This window comes from Opisthocomus hoazin, chromosome 12 (genome assembly GCF_030867145.1).
Source record: "Opisthocomus hoazin isolate bOpiHoa1 chromosome 12, bOpiHoa1.hap1, whole genome shotgun sequence".
NCBI lineage: Eukaryota > Metazoa > Chordata > Aves > Opisthocomiformes > Opisthocomidae > Opisthocomus > Opisthocomus hoazin.
The window spans coordinates 24,084,614-24,102,633 of NC_134425.1; positions in this window are offsets into that span (position 1 = coordinate 24,084,614).

Consider the following 18,020-nt stretch of genomic DNA (forward strand, 5'->3'; position numbering starts at 1 on the left):
TTTGACCTACACATTGATGCAATTCACTTATATATTCTTCCTGATATACCGCAAGCAGTATCATTCAGATTAGCTAAGTGCCCAAGGAAAAAGCTTATATAGATATTTCCACAAACTGACAAAAACATCTTACTGGCACACAGATTTACGTGTCTTTAGAGGGCTTCAGATTTTGACAGAAAAAAGCTCTTCTAAACCACTACTCTGTAGGCTCATTCATTGAGGTGTATTGCACTGTACTCCAGCTAAGATCTGAGGAATCCACATCTCTATCACACAGTGTGCAAATAGATTTGTCAGACTTCAGTGGAAATTAATCACATTACACCCACAAGTCCATGGGGCCAGATGGGATCCACCCAAGAATGCTGAGGGAGCTGGCAGAGGAGCCGGCCAAGCCACTCTCCACCATCTGTCAGCAGTCCTGGCTAACAGGGGAGGTCCCAGATGACTGGAGGATAACCAGTGTGACACCTATCTACAGGAAGGACCAGAAGGAGGATCCTGGGATCTACAGGCCTGTCAGCCTGACCTCGGTGCTGGGCAAGATTATGGAGCGGTTCATCCTGAGTGTGCTCACTGGGCACGTGAAGGACAACCAGGGCATCAGGCCCAGCCAGCATAGGTTCATGAAAGGCAGGTCCTGCTTGACCAACCTGAGCTCCTTCTATGACCAGGTGAGGTCTTTTCCAACCTTAATAATTCTATGATTTGCAAGGCTTTGGCTTGCAGAAAACAGGGGCAGACTTCACCGGTAGTCATTCATTCCACCTCCAAGTCATACTCTACAGATCCCAGCATCAACAACCCCAGTTGGATTTGCTGTCAAGGTCAGTTTGTTTCCGTTTAGGTCAGCCACATTATAGTTTCCAGAACTCCAACAAGCTGATGCTATATTTCACCAAGGTAAAAATTGAAGAATATGCCAGGCAGCATGGACAGAGTCATGGCACTGTTTGGTGGAACATTTTGCTCCTGAACCATTCCCTATTGCCAGAAATTTCCTTGTTATCAATTGACTTTTCACCCGAGGTCATTAAGTTCTACCCATCCATGTCCTACTTGCACAACCTGTCAGACAGCCCTGATTCTGCTGTCTCCTGATTTGCAGGAGCTCAAGGAGTAACATCCCTCTGGTGTCAGAATTCCCTGCTGCTACCAACTCACCGCAGAACACTTCTTACAGCACCTCTCAAGCACCCACCCTCCCCTCTAGCCGAACTGTACCATCACTCTGTGCCAAATTATCATGACACACTACATCGTTTCACACATTAGAACGTCACGTTCTGCTTGTTTTTCATAATTAGAGGAACACTCCCAGTGTGATCCTCCGCAGGCCACAGTAGTGCTTTGATGCTTTGGTGTTTCTTTCAGTTATGGGAAAACACAAATATAAAATTCTGCACATTTTCTGTCTAAGGGAACATTCAGTGCTTCACCCACCCCTCCAGTGCAGATCATTTAGTCTAAGGCAGAATCTCAACTTCAAGCATTAGAAGACCTGGTTCTATACGATCTCCATGCAGTACCTGCATGGAAATCCAGCTTCACTCTGCTACTGCCAAAAGCATCTCCACCTTCTTCACACAGGAAAACTTCCACTTCCAGAACTGTATGTTAGCTTATCCACCAAAACCAGAACACACATATTTAAAGACAATAAATGGTTTGACACCAGTACTGAAACATTTTACCTGGTTTCTTTTTGATTCAACTAAAAAACCCCACATTTGTCACCAACACCGTCACCTGGACTCACATCAGCAAGATGCTCTCTGGGGATGCCCTGGCACCCTCCGAATCAGAAAATGCAAGCTGTGGCGGTGCCATCTCTGACAGCAGCTGGATCTCTGAAGTATGCTACTTGTTCTGCTAAATGACAGAGGTAAAAAAGCCATGGGGAAGCCCAGATAATTGCTGGGCTTGACAGAAAAAGCAGCTTAGGCAACTTTGCAAGTGTGAGATCCAGTTCTGCTCCCACTTGTGACTTCCTACGTGTGTCTGTGCTTTCACATGGCTTCCTCTAAAGAAAGATTTGGCCCCGAGCGCACGTCCTACTTTCCCGTGCCCCTGCCAAGGCCATATCTGTCCTGTGCTCATACTTCTTTTTGCAGTGTTTAGGCAGCCGGGTCCAAGGGGGGGGAGAAGCAATGGTTCACCGCACCCATTTATTATTCAAGGGACATTGACCTCCCAGTCAGATGACTGAAACATTTCTGTCCCAGTAACCTGGAAAACGGTTTGAGGAAAGCAAAAAGCAAAACATTACAGTTTGCTGGAACTATTTTAAAACAGTGAATTTTGCTTTTCCCTTCTCTCAACTCATTACCTTGAAATCATTCTCTAAGTGAGCTGTCTTCCTAAATCAGTGAGTCCAAACCAAAGATTTTCACCAACCTTCATTGTCCAGAAGCATCAGCCACCACCATGTCTTGAAAACATCTCTCAAGAAATAAACTTGGGGACATGAGAATCAGTCATCCTACCCAGGATGGCTATGAAGCTCTACTGGCTGCCCTGCAGTAACGACTTGTGTGGACGCTCCAGTGCATACCGAGAATGCCTTATTGGGAGATCTCACACTTCTCTATCCAGGCTAAAGGAACAACAGTGGAGACCATTAGCAGAGATCTAGTCAGTCTGCATAAACACCCCCTGAAAAAGATGTTCCTAGCAAGTACAAAGTAGCCCACTATACTGTGAGATAGCAGTGAATATCTTGCAGAAATATAGTCACTCGGGGTTCACATGCAAAGTGTCCATGTAGAGAAGTTGTGCAGAATGCTGTGTGGCTGTGCATGCATTTCCCTGGTACCCCTTAGAAAGTGGGCCAGGATGGCTGTTCTCTCCTCAGATGACAGGGTGTGAGGATGATAGCCCGATCCAGTGTGCTTTCTACTTCCCAGCACATATACTTCCTTTCAAAAACCAGTGGGATGCAAAGAGGTACGGTCCCCAGGCTCAAGGGACTACAGTCACACTTGTTTTCCAGAACTCCAGAAGGACTGGGCTTTTGCAGATTCTTTGATCCCCAAGTGCAAGGCGCAGAGGAAAGCTCAGCTCGCGCACTGCACCCAGACCTCCATCATGATCTCAGCATTGATGTGGTTTGGGGATAAAGCAAACACATGCACTTTCATTTCAAACAAACAGCAGCTATGATCTAGTCAAAGATTAAACTGCACATAAAGCTGGCAGGGAATTTTCCTCTTCTTATCTTAATGTCAATATAATCATAAATATTTACATGAGCTCAGTACAGCAGGACCATTTGAAGACCCAGGCTTTAGTCTCTACGATCTTACAGGCAGTGTTCGCTTATGTTCTTTTAATCTATTCTGGCATTTAGCAACAGATAGCTTAATTTAATAAACTACTGTATCACACTACGATGTGCCAGACTAAGCAACTTGGCAAGCACATGCTCCGAAGCAGAAAACATCCCACAAAACCTAACGCTCATGGTTTCTTGACTGGAATAACCAACAGAGAAGAAACCTTGAAGTAGAAGGTACAGCCTAATCGTGAGCACTGAGCATCTTTTCTGTACGCATTTTCCCTCAAGGCAAACCAGTGATTTTCAAATACAAGCGGGTAATTCAAAACTGGAAAAGGAGCACACAATGCAATGAGCTTCTTTAACTCTGTAACACAAAACCTCAGAGGGCTGCAGAAAGCCTTTGGAGATTCTTGGATTTATTTCCTTGTCAATAGCTTAAGCCCTACTGCAGCTCTTCAACCTAACCTTAAAGTTTTCTCTCCTTTATCAAGATCAAGAATCACTTAATCAAGTTAAAGAATTTAGTAGCACTCCCAAAAGGTTTACAAACACGTACAGCTAAGGGCACCCAGAGCTAACATAGCAAACACCACCAATTTTCTCAAAGAAAAATAAGCATTTCTGCAGTAGAGCACAATAGTTTTTAGCTACGAGTGTTTAGAACAGGATTGTGCTAGAGTTACCCTACAGCTGACCACCCTCAGGGTTTATTTCCAGCTTCCCCTGAAGCAGCTGATACTTTCAGAGTTAGGTCACACAGTCCCAGCATGGAAGGGGTTGGAAGGGACCTCTGTGGGTCACCCAGTCCAACCCCCTGCCGAAGCAGGGTCACCCAGAGCAGGCTGCACAGGACTGCGTCCAGGTGGGTCTTGAATATCTCCAGAGAAGGAGACTCCACAACCTCCCTGGGCAGTCTGGGCCAGGGCTCCGTCACCCTCAGAAGGAAGAAGTTCTTCCTCGGGTTCAGCTGGAACTTCCTCTGCTTCAGTTTGTGCCCATTGCCCCTTGTCCTGTCGCTGGGCACCACTGGAAAAAGTCTGGCCCCGTCCTCCTGACACCCACCCTGCAGATATTTGGAGGCATTTCTAAGGTCCCCTCTCAGCCTTCTCTCTCCAGGCTGAACAAGCCCAGCTCCCTCAGCCTCTCCTCATAGGAGATGCTCCAGTCCCGTCCTCATCCTCGTAGCCCTCCACTGGACTCTCTCCAGTAGCTCCTCACATTTCTTGAACTGGGGAGCCTGGCACTGGACACAGCACTGCAGATGGGGCCTCACTGGGGCAGAGCAGAGGGGAAGAAGAACCTTCCTCGACCTGCTGGCCACACTCCTCTTGATGCACCCCAGGAGACCATTGGCCTTCTTGGCAGCCAGGGCACACTGCTGGCTCATGGTTAGATGGCTGCTTAGATCCATGTCTCCACTCCTGCTGTCCCTGACTTGCAACATTTTCTTTCTGCTGTAACTTTAAGAGTCTCTGGGAAATTCTAACAGATTTTACCATGCAGGTCCCTTTCTCTTCACAGGGCGTTCATGCACATTGAAGATCAGCTGAAGTGATATACTCCAATACAAGTTTTTCTTACACCCCAATTTCCCGTCACAGTAGCACCATGTGCTGCAACACCAACTGCCAGGAGTGAAATTTAAAGTCCCTTGGAACTGTTTCGCATAAAACTGGACAAACCAGTATCTTTTTCAGAGGCAATCTTATCACTTAGTCACAATATAACAGTAATGCATTAAAGTGTAACAAATTATTTCATAGGTCAAGGTTTCTCACCTGTAATTGACAGCTCTGTTTCGCGACTAGTTTAAGGAGGATGGAACATGACAGGAGCTACCACTCGCTGTAAAGCAGAATGTGCTATTTTCAGATGCATGCATATATTCCGGGGTCATTTCTGTCTTTTAGGAACACACAAAACATTCCCCATGAACTCCGAAAAGATCTGACCCAGTGAATTTGCAGGACAGCAAGAGGCAGGACTTCTGCACCAGAATGAAGCCATGCAGTGACTATTTCCCCAAAGCATTTGTTTCAGACATACCTAGCGGCCTGCGTCATTCCACAGTTACCGGACAGCCATCCACTTTTTGCACTTCAGGGCTTAAAGCCGAGCGTAGGTCAATGAAACAAGTGTGCAATGTTTCTGTAGCAAGAATTATCTTTCAGTGTATCTATTCAGCATCTGACAGAATAAAAAACAAAATTGCCTGAAGATCTTGTTCAAGTGGCTTTTTTGGGAGAAATTTCACTAGAAGTGCCTTCCTTGCTTCTCTTCCCCAGCTATTTTACTAAAAGCTTACTATTCCTGTTTCAGGTGTATTTTTTGCTTGAATTACTTTGGGTTAGGTTTGTTTGGGGATTTTTTCCCACCCTTCCCAGTGTGGGGTTTTTTTGTCTATCAAGCAGCTATTTCTAGACTAGAGATGAGACTGTAGATTAGTCATATGCCCTTGCCAATAATTAATCTATAGAAAGAAATAACTTCTTTATAATCCACTCACATTTTTGGCAGCTGTCAAACCAGCTGCAGCATGCCCCAATTTTTCTGTTTTTCCACAGAGAAACTGTCCCAAGCAGGGACGAAAAGGAGAAGGTGTTTCAGGCTCCCTAGTCAATTTTTGTCTTGATTGTGAAAATGCTAATTTCGAATCATCAAGCAAAACCTCTTCCAAAGAGCCTGAGGACTGTAATACGAAGTGACCCTTTGCCTCCAGGCTGAAGCCACGCAGCAGCGTGGTGACAATGCAGTACCTGCCTTGCTCTGTTTATCAATGCAGACTGACATGTGCTCAGCAGGGCGGGACGGTGTGGCACCAAGGTGACCAGAAGCGCAGGCTATCTTTGATACCAGCTCCCCGGCAGCTCTGACCAGGGTGTTACGTAAAGCCTTCTCTTGTGCTCCTGACACTCTGAAGGTTAACGTTCAAGGCTACCAGCAATAACTGCAGATCAGAGCTGTTCTGCCATGTCATGGAGAGCTTACGTCCTTGTCTCTGCTGCTGCAGCTCTCTGCGCCTCAACATGTGCCGGAGTCGTCACACGAGGTGACTAGAGCTCACTGTATCCATGCTGCTTGTAGGGGCACAGCCACAGGACAGGCCAGACTGACTCCACGGGTCCATCCTGCCTGGTACCCTGTCCTCAGCAGTAGGCATTTGCGGACACCCACAGAGGAGAACCAGATAAGCGTGTGATGTTTGTCTTGTGTCTTCCCCTACCTCCAGCTACTTGCAGCTGAAGGAACTGGCTGAAACCCGACGAGGACTGTTCACTTCCCAGCGCCTTCCATTTTATTTTCAGCTAGTTTCTAGTAATTTTGTGTGTGGCCTCTACTACTTGTATTGAAGGGATATCACACAACTCATCCCTCTCCACACCACTCAGCTCTACATACTTCTATTACATTCCTCTCAGTCTTCTGACTTAGTCCCAACACAGAAGTTGTTCCATACCTTGTATCAACCCGTTTTGCCTCCTCTAGACCTTCTGCAGATCTCTCATATGTTGAGATAAGAAAAAGCAGCACGTCATCCAGTAATCTACGCACAGATGAACCATAGGTTTATGCAGCAGCCTTCTAGTTTGGCCTCCGTCCTTTCCTAGTACTTGATTTGCTTCACTATCAGTAAGCACCGAGCTGAAAGTTCCACAGGACTATTTATCATGACCTTAGATTCAGGTTCAAGCTTGTCCCTACTCTGACTGGACTTCCTTGCCTGGACCTGTGCCAGACAGACAACACACAGGAATGGTGCAAAAGTGTGAAGTATTATGACAGTGCGGAAGCATTGCACAGCTTGTTCTTCAAACGAATGCAGTCACCTACGTGCCTGATAAAAAACAAAGTGGAAAGCCTTGGAGATTTTCTAGATACTTCTTGTTCACAAAGAAACCTGAACAGAGTAACTGAAGGACCAGCATGCGGGAGGAAGCAGGGTCTCACCTCATACCTCAGGAAGGAGGTGGCCTTACATAAAGACAGCAGAGCAGCACTAAGAGCTCATATTGCACTCCATCCCCTGGCCTGATCTTGACCTGCTCATGTTCTCTTACCTGGAAAAAAGCATACATGAAGAGCTTATGCAAAGTCCCTCCTAGGCTGGCCTCAGGAGTGGCTGTTACTTGTCAGTGTTTGAAAGAGGCACAGTACATGCGCAGCCAGCAAATGCACTGATCCCTCAGCTAATCTGGAAGAGCCACAATGGATCTTAAGCAGCACCAAGGTAACGTGTAGGACTTCTGGAGTGCTCCCTACCCTTATCACAACCAGGACACACAGACGAGGCTGTTGAGCCTGGGAGAGTCAAATCTTCCGCGTGTCTGCTGGCCGGCCACACTGCAATGTTAAACCCCTTTTTGCACGCAGGCTTGCTAGAAAAGCAGCCCGTTCTGCTGACCTTCCTGGGAGTTTTGCTTCTCCACTTCAGGCCAAAAATCCCACCATGTGACTAAGCCTCTGCTGTACTACAGCATTCTCCATCTGTTGTCTCTCACCCCACCTTCTGCTGTGGCCTACTGTGTACCTTCGTTCTTCTCTCCCTGCAGTGTTTCCCTACTGTTCCCTCATCCCTACAGAACCCACTGACTCCTGACAAAAACTCTTCTATTAGCGACCACGAAAAAAGCCAGCCAGCCATTCATAAATGTCTCAGCAGCAACAATAAGCCATGTGCCAGTGGCCAGCTTGCTCGTGTTTGATGTCCCCAGTATGGTAAGTTGTAACAGAAACCTCAGTTCCTAGACGTCCAGCCCTCAGCGTTCAGCGCGTTGCACTGTCAGTGCCTCGGAACTCGTCAGGGTGAGCACCCTGCAATGGGCATGTTCTCTGGCACTTGGGAACTCAGCTCCTGGCATGGCAACTGGCGCTGCAAAATGCAACTCTAAACACCTGTTGAGACTTAAAATTTCACCGGAGACTTTTTATTTGTGGTGGAAAAAGGATCAAGACTCCCGAGTTGAGAACTGAGTTTCCGGACAGATGTTTTCCACTGACAGTACTGCTGAGAGAATCTATAAATTCAGTGGAAAATATGTAATAATTTCAGTTGCATCTAAATATTTAGAAGTTTTAATACCAAGAAAGCACACTGTTTCTTCACTTACCTGATTTTTTTAAAATTCTAAAAATTTAAGCTTAAGATTAAGAAAACAGGGAAAGTAACATGCTTCACTCCGTTCCAAAAGGAATTTCATTTTCTCACATGACTTAGCAAAACTGCTACCATCAGCATGTGTGAATACAGCTGACACTTCATTCAAATCTTCAGTTCAGCCTCCGAATAAAAATATCAGCTATGACCACAACTATACTTGGAAATAAACTGCCCTTCATACAGGCTTTGCGAGGTAGCAAAAACTATCACTGTCAAACAATTATCTTGGATTACTTTCCTTTTCTGTCTCATGGATTTTAATTTGAATTTAAGCATAGATGAGATTAGAAAAGAGCAGCTGCACTCCCAGTTCAGGGTAGACACGTGATCAAGCACTTTCGCTGAGGAAAGGATTTGTTACAATGCTTAGCATCCCCAAGTTCTCTGCTGAATCAAAGATTCCACTTCAGGTCAAATGTTACGACAGCCGCTGGCCTCAAGACAGAGTGAGACAAAAGTAGCTTTAGCGAAACAATTTTAGTTACCTACATCTACAGAATTATGCTAGCTTGCCATATATCCCTCCAATTCTTAGGAAGTATTTCACCTGTGTTAGTAACACAAACTTTTATAATGGAATATAGTTTTAGAAAATCTGCTTTTTTTAGTTTCCCATAAAACCTTGCTACAGGATTTTGAGTACCACTTAACTTTCATGCTTTCATGCTTTGAAGTGAAGTGTCTTCAGTATAAAGTCTTGATGATTTCCTTCCTGTGCTGTCCTTTGGGAAAGGGTAAGCAAACTTGTCCTGCTGTCATAGCACTGCTGTCAGTGTGGGAACACCGTTGAAAGTCAGTGTCATCACTAAGCTGTGCCCTGAGAGTGCACTCGGAGACTCCACAGCTCATCACAGATACACAAAAGTGTAGCAGAAAAGAAAACAAGTCCAGTCAAATAACTGAGTGGCAGACTAATGAACATCTAGCAGAAATCCTCTTCTAAAGCAGTAAGAGAATTTTGTAATATGAGGAAAATCTCTAATCTCAACAGGGTGTCCGTCTGTCACACGAGTACCGCATAGGTGTGACTGGGTGTGAAATCAATGCTTTCAATCATTTAAGGGCACAGAAACAGCTCACCAATTAAATGTCTGCTCAGTAATTGCCCTAACAGAGCCAAGGAGCAAGCCCAGATCTCTTGGCCTGTGCTTCAGCCACGGTGCTACTCTAGCGCAAAAATTACCCAGATTTCCTGCCGTGCTACAGGAGAACACTCTGCGTCACACCGCTCGGCGCCTGGTCACAAATACCGAGCGCCTCACTGAAAAGTGCTAAGGCATTCCATACAATAGACTACGTGGTTTGTAATAGTTATTTATAGCACGAGTTCATTTTTAGTTATAGAACATGATCCCCCAGGAAAGCATTCACATCTGCGTGCTGCGAGCGGGGGTTTTTCTGACCTGAGACGCCTCTGCAGCCTCCTCAGCCGTGCAGCACCCTGCAGCCTGCCCCAGTGCTGTTCAGGCGTGTTCTGCTGCAAGCAGGCATCTCTTCTGCTACCGCTGCTAAACCCTGGCATCACCAGGACAGAGTGCATTTTATATCAGTCTCTCTTGCTAAAAGCCCTCAACAATCCCTGTGTAATAGGCCACTATTGCAAGTCTCTGACTTGGATATTCCTGCATCTTTATAGCTACACTATTTTTCCATTTCACATCTCTCCAAGATGTTGCAATTTTCTACAGAGTTGCAGTTTCTACAGAAGCTTTGCATATTTTCCAACATACAAGCATTTATTTCCTAATATATATGTGAACAACTAAAACAAGCAGCCTATTACAGCAAGTTTGTTGAACTTTGTGTTAAAACTATTTGTAAGCTGCATTTATTCTGGAGGCATGTTTGTCCTACCCGTTCTGATCTTATCTTTAGCCTGTACTGAGAAATTACTTCGACGAACTTTGGAAGGTCAACTTGTTAAACATCTATCCACTCTCCCCCACTCTTCCTAATCTTCTAGAAATAATAATTAACTTAATTTTCTGAGAAGGGGATGGCAACTTTACTACCCAAATCATGTTCTGTATTTCAGATGACTCATATACAGCAACTATGCTGCCTCCAAGGATTTTTCCCTACAAAAATTCCGTACTGAAACTTGCCATGCTTTTTTTTTTCTGTTCCTTATTTTTTCAGCCAAGAAGCAACGTGCTTTTCTAAAACTTGCAAAAGATGGCCTCATGCCCTGGTGCAGGTATAAGCTTGTCCAAAGCAACACGCTGCAAAGCGAAGCGCTTGCATTTGGGACTCTGCTGGGAAATGAAACAACGGAGTCGGGCAGAACTCCACGCCAAACCTCCTCTGCCTAATACCAGCTCCAGTCCTTTAAAGATACTGCCAAAGTCTTTGGAAATCAGTTGCCCAATATCACTTGGGGAATAATAATTGCGTATTCAGTGGAGCAGTGCAGATGTCTCAGCAGCTTGCAAAAGGAGTGTTTGTTGTCTCAGAAGAATGTGCCTAGCACAGGAAGGCAGGTTCACCAGGTCCAGCTGGCAGAGGGAGCAAAGGAGCCTGAAGGGGAATAAACCCACCTCTAGCTGACTAGGTGCAACAGGTCTGTGGAGGAAGCTTGCCAGTTTCAGCAGCAACCAGATTCCAACAGTGGACAGAGGTATCACGCAGCACGCCCTGCTCCACAGGACACCGCTCACTACAGACTCACTCCACAAAGCAGGAAATACAGATCACGGTGTATTGTATCTGAAAGACATCTGCAGGGATGCCTCATCTGCTGACGAAATTGCCTGTTGGGAGGCCAGCAGGTACCCCACATCCCTCTACCTCCAAACCAAATGCTTGCTGGTTTGTTTATTTAAACTCCTAAACATAAAGCTGTTTTGGAAGAAGCCCAAGACATACAAGTGTCTGAGCAACACACTAAAACAAGCCTGAATGACAAGTTTATAGAGTTTCACTGTAACAGCCTAGTATCGGGTATCACAAAGGAGTGCTTTTAGGCTAAGTATCAGTGCTGGATGAAAGGGAATTTGTTAGCTGAGATACCATAACATAGCTGCCAGAACAGCATGCAGCCTTAGCCAGTTAGTTCCTTACTTTCAGAAGTACATTTTTCTTCAAAACTAGGATCATTTTCCTCCTGGTTTTACTCATGTTAGTGTTGAGCAAGGCAGTCAGTTGTCAAGGGATAAAACAATAAACACTTGTTCAGCTTGTAAATGCAGCTCATACCTGTTAATTATGCACTTCAATCTCCTCATCTGAAACACTAACAAGACTGAGGCTGTTGCTGGGGGAAGGTGCCCGTCAACATTCCTGCAAGTTTACTTTTTGAACATCTTGTGGGGTTTGTTTTTAAGAGGGGTCTGAGCCAAATCACACCACATTTAACAGAAAGACCTGCTGAAGCAAAGGTAAGCATTCCAATTACTTTCAAGGGCATTTAGATTAGCCTTCCTATTATGTTTTTGTAATATAGGAAAAGGTACAATGTTTTTCCATACAAGAAGGCAGTAATCTCAAAGTCTTAGGAAGAATCCTGGCAAAGAGAAGATTAATCAAACTAGGATCAGATTGCTCCTTTTCCAGTAGGGCTTTGCTTTTTCCTAGAAAACACACTTGTGTGTTTTCTAATTAATATTAGAAAATCAATATTTAAATAAATTATTAAAATGTGAAATTAATATTAAAACAATTCTAAATTATTAATATTAAAAGTGAGCATAGGTCTTTTCCAGAGCTTTGAGCTGGAGCAGCCTCCCTCCATCCTACCTCTGTCAAAGCAAAGCCCAGAAGTATGTTTTCCAGTCCATGTACATAGGTAAAACACAGTAACACTAACCAGCTAACAAAGTATAGCCTACGGGTCTGTGGCCTGCCAGTCCCTCGCCATTTCTTGGGCATGTGTTCCCAACCTGTCTCTGGGGCAACCTCTACCCCAGCCATTTTATTCAGACCCTTCTCAGAAGACAAGAGAACTGAAAGAAAGTTCACAGCTACTCACAAAGTAAATACCCAGCCCTACATGATTCAACAGTATTACATGTTTGTGCAAAACACCATGTTAATAAATAAAAACATACAGATTATAGAAACCTTAACCTGCGTGTAGTTGTATTTATGGTAGCAGCTTCTTTCAGTTGCCTCTGCAAGTCTTTTCAGTCCTTGGCTCACAGCAGCAGCCCGCGCAAATAATTCAGCATGGATCTGAACACGAGCCTGCTGCTCCCGTTGATGTGGAAACAGGAGTTCAGAGATCCCTTGCTCGCTTTCGAAACATCTTCAGCTGCTCTTTCAATTCTCTAGCTGCTGCTGAAAGCTGCACAGATGGCTCTAGTTTCTCCAATCTAACCTCAGCACATTTAAGTCCCTTACAAAAGCTGGGCAGGCAACCCCTGAAGTGCCACTGTGAGCCCCACAGGTACGTTTTCAGCCTTTCAGCTCCAAGCTCTTCTTCATGCTGACAAAGCTGGGATGCTGCCCTCAGCCACAATGAGGAGACCTCACTGCTCAACTGCTCATGCATCTCTTAGCTTCCTCCTCCCTTTCTCATCTTATCAAATGTCTGCCAGCAAGTTCACTTTACCTTGACCCTTATTCTAACTGCCCCATTCAAGGGGGTTTATTACATCTCAAAAAAAAAAAACCAAACAAAACAACCAAGTTGTATCTGAAAAAGCCTGTTTGTAATCAGCTGGATTCCACCTGCATCTCACACACACACACTGATCAAACAAGCAACAGGCAGACAGAAGTCTCTTCATCACCAGTGATTAAGGACCAGCTATTTCCTACAAGTCAGCTGGCAGAAGAAACATGCTGAAGACAACCCACAGATGAAGCTCAGCTGCAAGTAGTACTGAACTCAATCAAGACAGCAGTACCCACGGTTTTGCAATCACATTCCCCTCAACTCCAAGTTCAGTTTTACTATATAATTAAAGAATGAAGCACTCAGACCTGAGAATTCAAAAATGGGAAGGGTTCCAACATTTTATTGAACTAAAAGTATCCAATCTGAACAAGTGTGAGATGCTGTGACAGATAAAGACTCACACCCAGAGAAACCAGAAGCCTGTTCCTTTGCAAAGGCATCCATCTTTCTATGGCAGTGAGCTGTATCAGAGCAGAAAGCATTGGCAGCCGGTCTGCCCAGGGACAGGATCTCTTACTGACCTGTGGATCCCCAGGGAGATCAACAGTAAGCAGTGAGTCCTATGAGGGATAAAAAGGTTATCCTATGAGGGATAAAAAGGTTTTTATCCCTGTCAAGGATTAACACAGCTTGTGACAGCTCCCCTGATTTTCTCTATTCACTGTCCAACACTCAGACTGTTGGAAGATGTGACAGTACAACAGTCATCTTACCACTGCAGAAGGGGCTTTACTTCTGCCTGTCCTGTGCTTTAGAGCACATTTCAGCTATGCCTAGAGATTAAAAGTGTTAATTTTAACTCAGAATATGATTTTTAAAAGCAATGAGTAGAAAGATTTAGCAGTCTTGCGTCTTGACACACTCTAGCATAAAAAGAGTTATTTCCTGATCTCTTTCTATGGAAAGTGGGAAAGATGCAGAGGAAGAACAGAAGACATCTATGTGAAACCAAGAGTTTACACTGTTAGGTAACAAAAGCATTACCTGATAGGTAAAAAACCAACAGAGGTATTAAGGTTAGCTCCAGACCTGAGTGACATCTGATAAGTCACTTGAGCTCTCTGAACTCCCTATACTCTGACTGTAATTATATTGCATGGGCAGGGAACATCTTTCAAAGCATGTTTGTGCAGCATTGAGCAAAATAACATCACAATCCCTTTTATAGTTTCAAAAGCTAACACAACCAGTTTAAACAGATAATTTCTACAAACCTATAATGATGAACATCTGAGGCCTCTTCCAAATATGTACGTATACTTTTCATGCCTCTAGATGAGTCATCCGAAAATCTCTGCACTTGGTATATTAACACCACAATAAAAAGTGAACATACTCCAGTATTACATTTCCATAGTTTCTTGAGGTTTTTTAAAGTTTAAAAAAGAATTTTTTTAAAGTTACGTACAGTTACATTTGTATTGAATCAATAGGATATATTACTTTCCATAAAATACTGCCTCCCTTCCTGTGGTATTTCTTTGTCACTTCTCTAAACCCAGCATGGTCCTTCTGAACTCAAGCTGACAGCCGCAGAAAACTTCTGGCCACACAGCTCCATTAAGTGGCCTGCAGCCATACCTCGAGCCATATTTAGATGGAGATTTCCAAGGAAAACAGCTTAACAAGCATAAAAGTGGAGCAGGACAGTCTGAATGAGATTACCCGTCGCGACTGCGTTCGGCGGGTCTGTACCTGGGGATGCAGCTCCCGGAACAATCCCAGGCAGCACACTGCAAACTGAGACATGCAATGCAGTATGCTTGCCTGTCTGTTGGGACTGCACGGGTGCCATCAGGGTGCTTGAAGTGCCACCTTGTGGAAGGTCCGTTTGAGCTACTGAGCGACCTTAGCGACTAAAAGAAAAAGTCCAAACACTGAAGACATTTTAAGTCCAGTTACAAAAGAAATTCAGATATACTATTGTGGTCAAACTCAGATTTTATCATTACAGCCTGAGGAATTAGCAAAACATTCAACAAGCTGCTGGGTCTCAGTCCAGTACTATTTGCATTACGGATACCATAAACATTGTGAAGACAATCTACACAGCCCAGCCCGCTCAGAAACCATCCCACTGCAGCCAGAGGAGCTAAACGAACAATAGCTGGTCTGAAAAGAGAGGAAAAGGAGGTTCTAGGCAGGTACCACATAAGGTATTACGTAGAACACTTTGCTTGTGAAATAATACACCTGTAAGTTACAACGGAGGGACCAAATCCTGTGCCAACAGCACACCACCATGTTCCCACGGGAGGAACAACATGGGTTCTGCCTCCACAGCTACAAGGTGAATAATGCGCGCGACTCCAGTCCATACACCCAGGAAAAGCTAGGATAAAGTCTGCCTCAGAAAACTCCCAGAGGAGCAAATGTGTATCTTAGGATCATTTTCATTTCAATAAAAGAAGTCAAGAAAACACCAGCAAACTCTTTAAAGCAGCCAGCTGTACTTCTAAGCACTGGACGGATTGCACCAACACAGCTGCTCCTGCAGAAGGGAAGGTACGCTACACAAATTACTACACAGCTAATAAATACTAGCAAGCATTGAACGACTGCAACATTATCTAAGCTTACACTTTCACACATTTAATAAGATGTACTTTAAGAAGAGGAAGAGAAAACCTTTAATTATTCATATCTCAAGAAGACATTAGCAATTAAATTTATAATTTTAGATCTATAAAAGGCCAAGTGTTCCAGAAAAAAGAATTTTCCATTTTACCACATCTACTTTTCACTACTGCAAGACTGTGCTTACAGAAACTTTATAACATTCCAGTCCAATATCAGATGTGTTCAAGTGGTATCAATAATGTTTATGCACAGTGATAAGGCATACTGTTCTGACTTTCAAATATATATATGTATATGTGCACTTGTACACCACTCCAACCATGTCAGAGACAACTAAGAAGTTTACTACAGATACTAAAGCAATATTAGAAAGATCAGTGTGTTTTACATTATAGCATCCTTGTATTAGCTCCACCTTTCCCTTCTCAGCTACCAGAACTGCTTTGCTTTGCATCATTAGTAAGTGCATAAAGATAATTACAGACCAGTATTTTCCTAACTAGGTGACTTAAAAATCAGGAAGTCCTTATTTCAGAGATTACACCCTAGCAGATACTACTGGTTTCAGTAGAATCCATACTGGGAACCACTGAAAAAATAATTTTTTAAATGGCCTAAAAGCAAATCTAAGTGCCAGTTATTAAGCGTTCTCAGAATAAAACACAGGCAAGAGTTTCAAGTTGCTACCACTTCATACTTCCAGGCTTTCTATCAGAAAGATAACACCAAGAAAATAAAAGCTTTGTTCACACTGGCTGCTTCACATTGCTTTAAAAACTTCCTGAAGTGTTAAGGTAGAAAGAAAAGGTTCGTCTCGCTCCAGATTATAAGCACTCCATTTAGTGCAAGGGACAACTAGATCTCATTGCAAGGCAAACACAGTCATCTAAGGCTTGGTTTCGGCTTCTGGGAGTTCCCACCCTGGCAGCTCCACAGAAAACAGTTACGTTTGCAAGATGCTCACCAGCAGAGATTCAAAATAAGAACTTATTCCTAGAGAGGAACACTCAGCCTAAGATTCAGATCCAACTAAGCTGCCACTGATGATACCACTACTGTACAACTCCAGATGAGTTTCAAGAACTATTTAACCCATATTTGATCTTGCACTATAATCTTCTCAAAAACAAATTAAAGAAATATCAAGTAATTTGCTTTTAATTAATGCTCTACTTCACAACTGAGTCAGCAGTGCAGTTACAGTAAAAAGCCTTGGCACAGAGTGGAAGTAATCTTAACAACCCCCTTGCACTCGTTCAGAGAATCAGTCTCATTGCACAGGTTTGCACCCATTTTGAACAACCTTAAAATCTCAACACAAAAATCACTTCTATAAAGTGTGTTCCACCATCACCCCCGAAGCCACGCTGTAATTAAGAACAGGACTCTCAGGACACAGTCTGATGACACAAAACATCAGTAACAGAAACAGCTGAATCATCTTTGTCCACCGTTCCTGTCAGTGGTGTCTCATCCTACTCACTCTCTGCCCTCAGTTGTATCAACATACTGTTTGTTGTGATAGTCAGTTAGAATCAGGAGCAAATTTCCTATTTAATAAGAAAAATTTGCTTGCATCCTCTCTAAGCCAGTAACCACCAATCCACTTTGCCTTGTGGCTCCATCCATTGCATTAGTCACCCCAGCACAAAGCTAGGTCCTTGCTTTGCTCTTGATCTCATGATTAATTTCATTGCTTCCAAGCTGCTTAAGAATAGTGAAAGATTAAGGCAATTCATGAAAATCAGTAGCTACCTGGAAAATGACCTCAAAACTTTGTCTAAAGGCCCCCATGACCAGATCCAGGGCCAGCTGAGAGCCCCGATCATGAGAAAGGCTCACAGTAACAAGGTAGGTCCAAGGTTCAACCAGGAGCTCAATACACAGATCAACTCCAGTGAGGACAACCAAGGTCAGATGCAGGCAAGTGATTGCTAAACAGGTCCACAGTGACAAGGTCAGAGGGAGAAGTCAGTCCACAAGTCAGAAGCAGCAAGAAGCAGTGCCAGGCACAAAGACTAACACACCCACAGCTCAGGCAGGGACCACAGGCCCAGGACTGAGCTTAAAGGGACTCCTGGGCCCATGGGTGGAGGTGGAGGGGTGGGATGGAGAGCTCAGGTGAGGCTGCCTAGGGCCATTAAAGCCTGCCCCTAGGTTCCCACAATTATAAAAACAAGCCCCACAGTCTCCTATCAGCCTGCCCAGGGAGGCAAAGAAATAAATCATGTCAGTAACACCACCTTAATGCTCTGAAACCCATCTTTCCACACCAAAAATAAGCACTTTCAGGAGAACATGACTAACTTTTTCTCTGGGTGCTGTATGGATAAATAGGCATTATTCATCTCTGCAGTTATGAATCTGAATGGCTCATAATC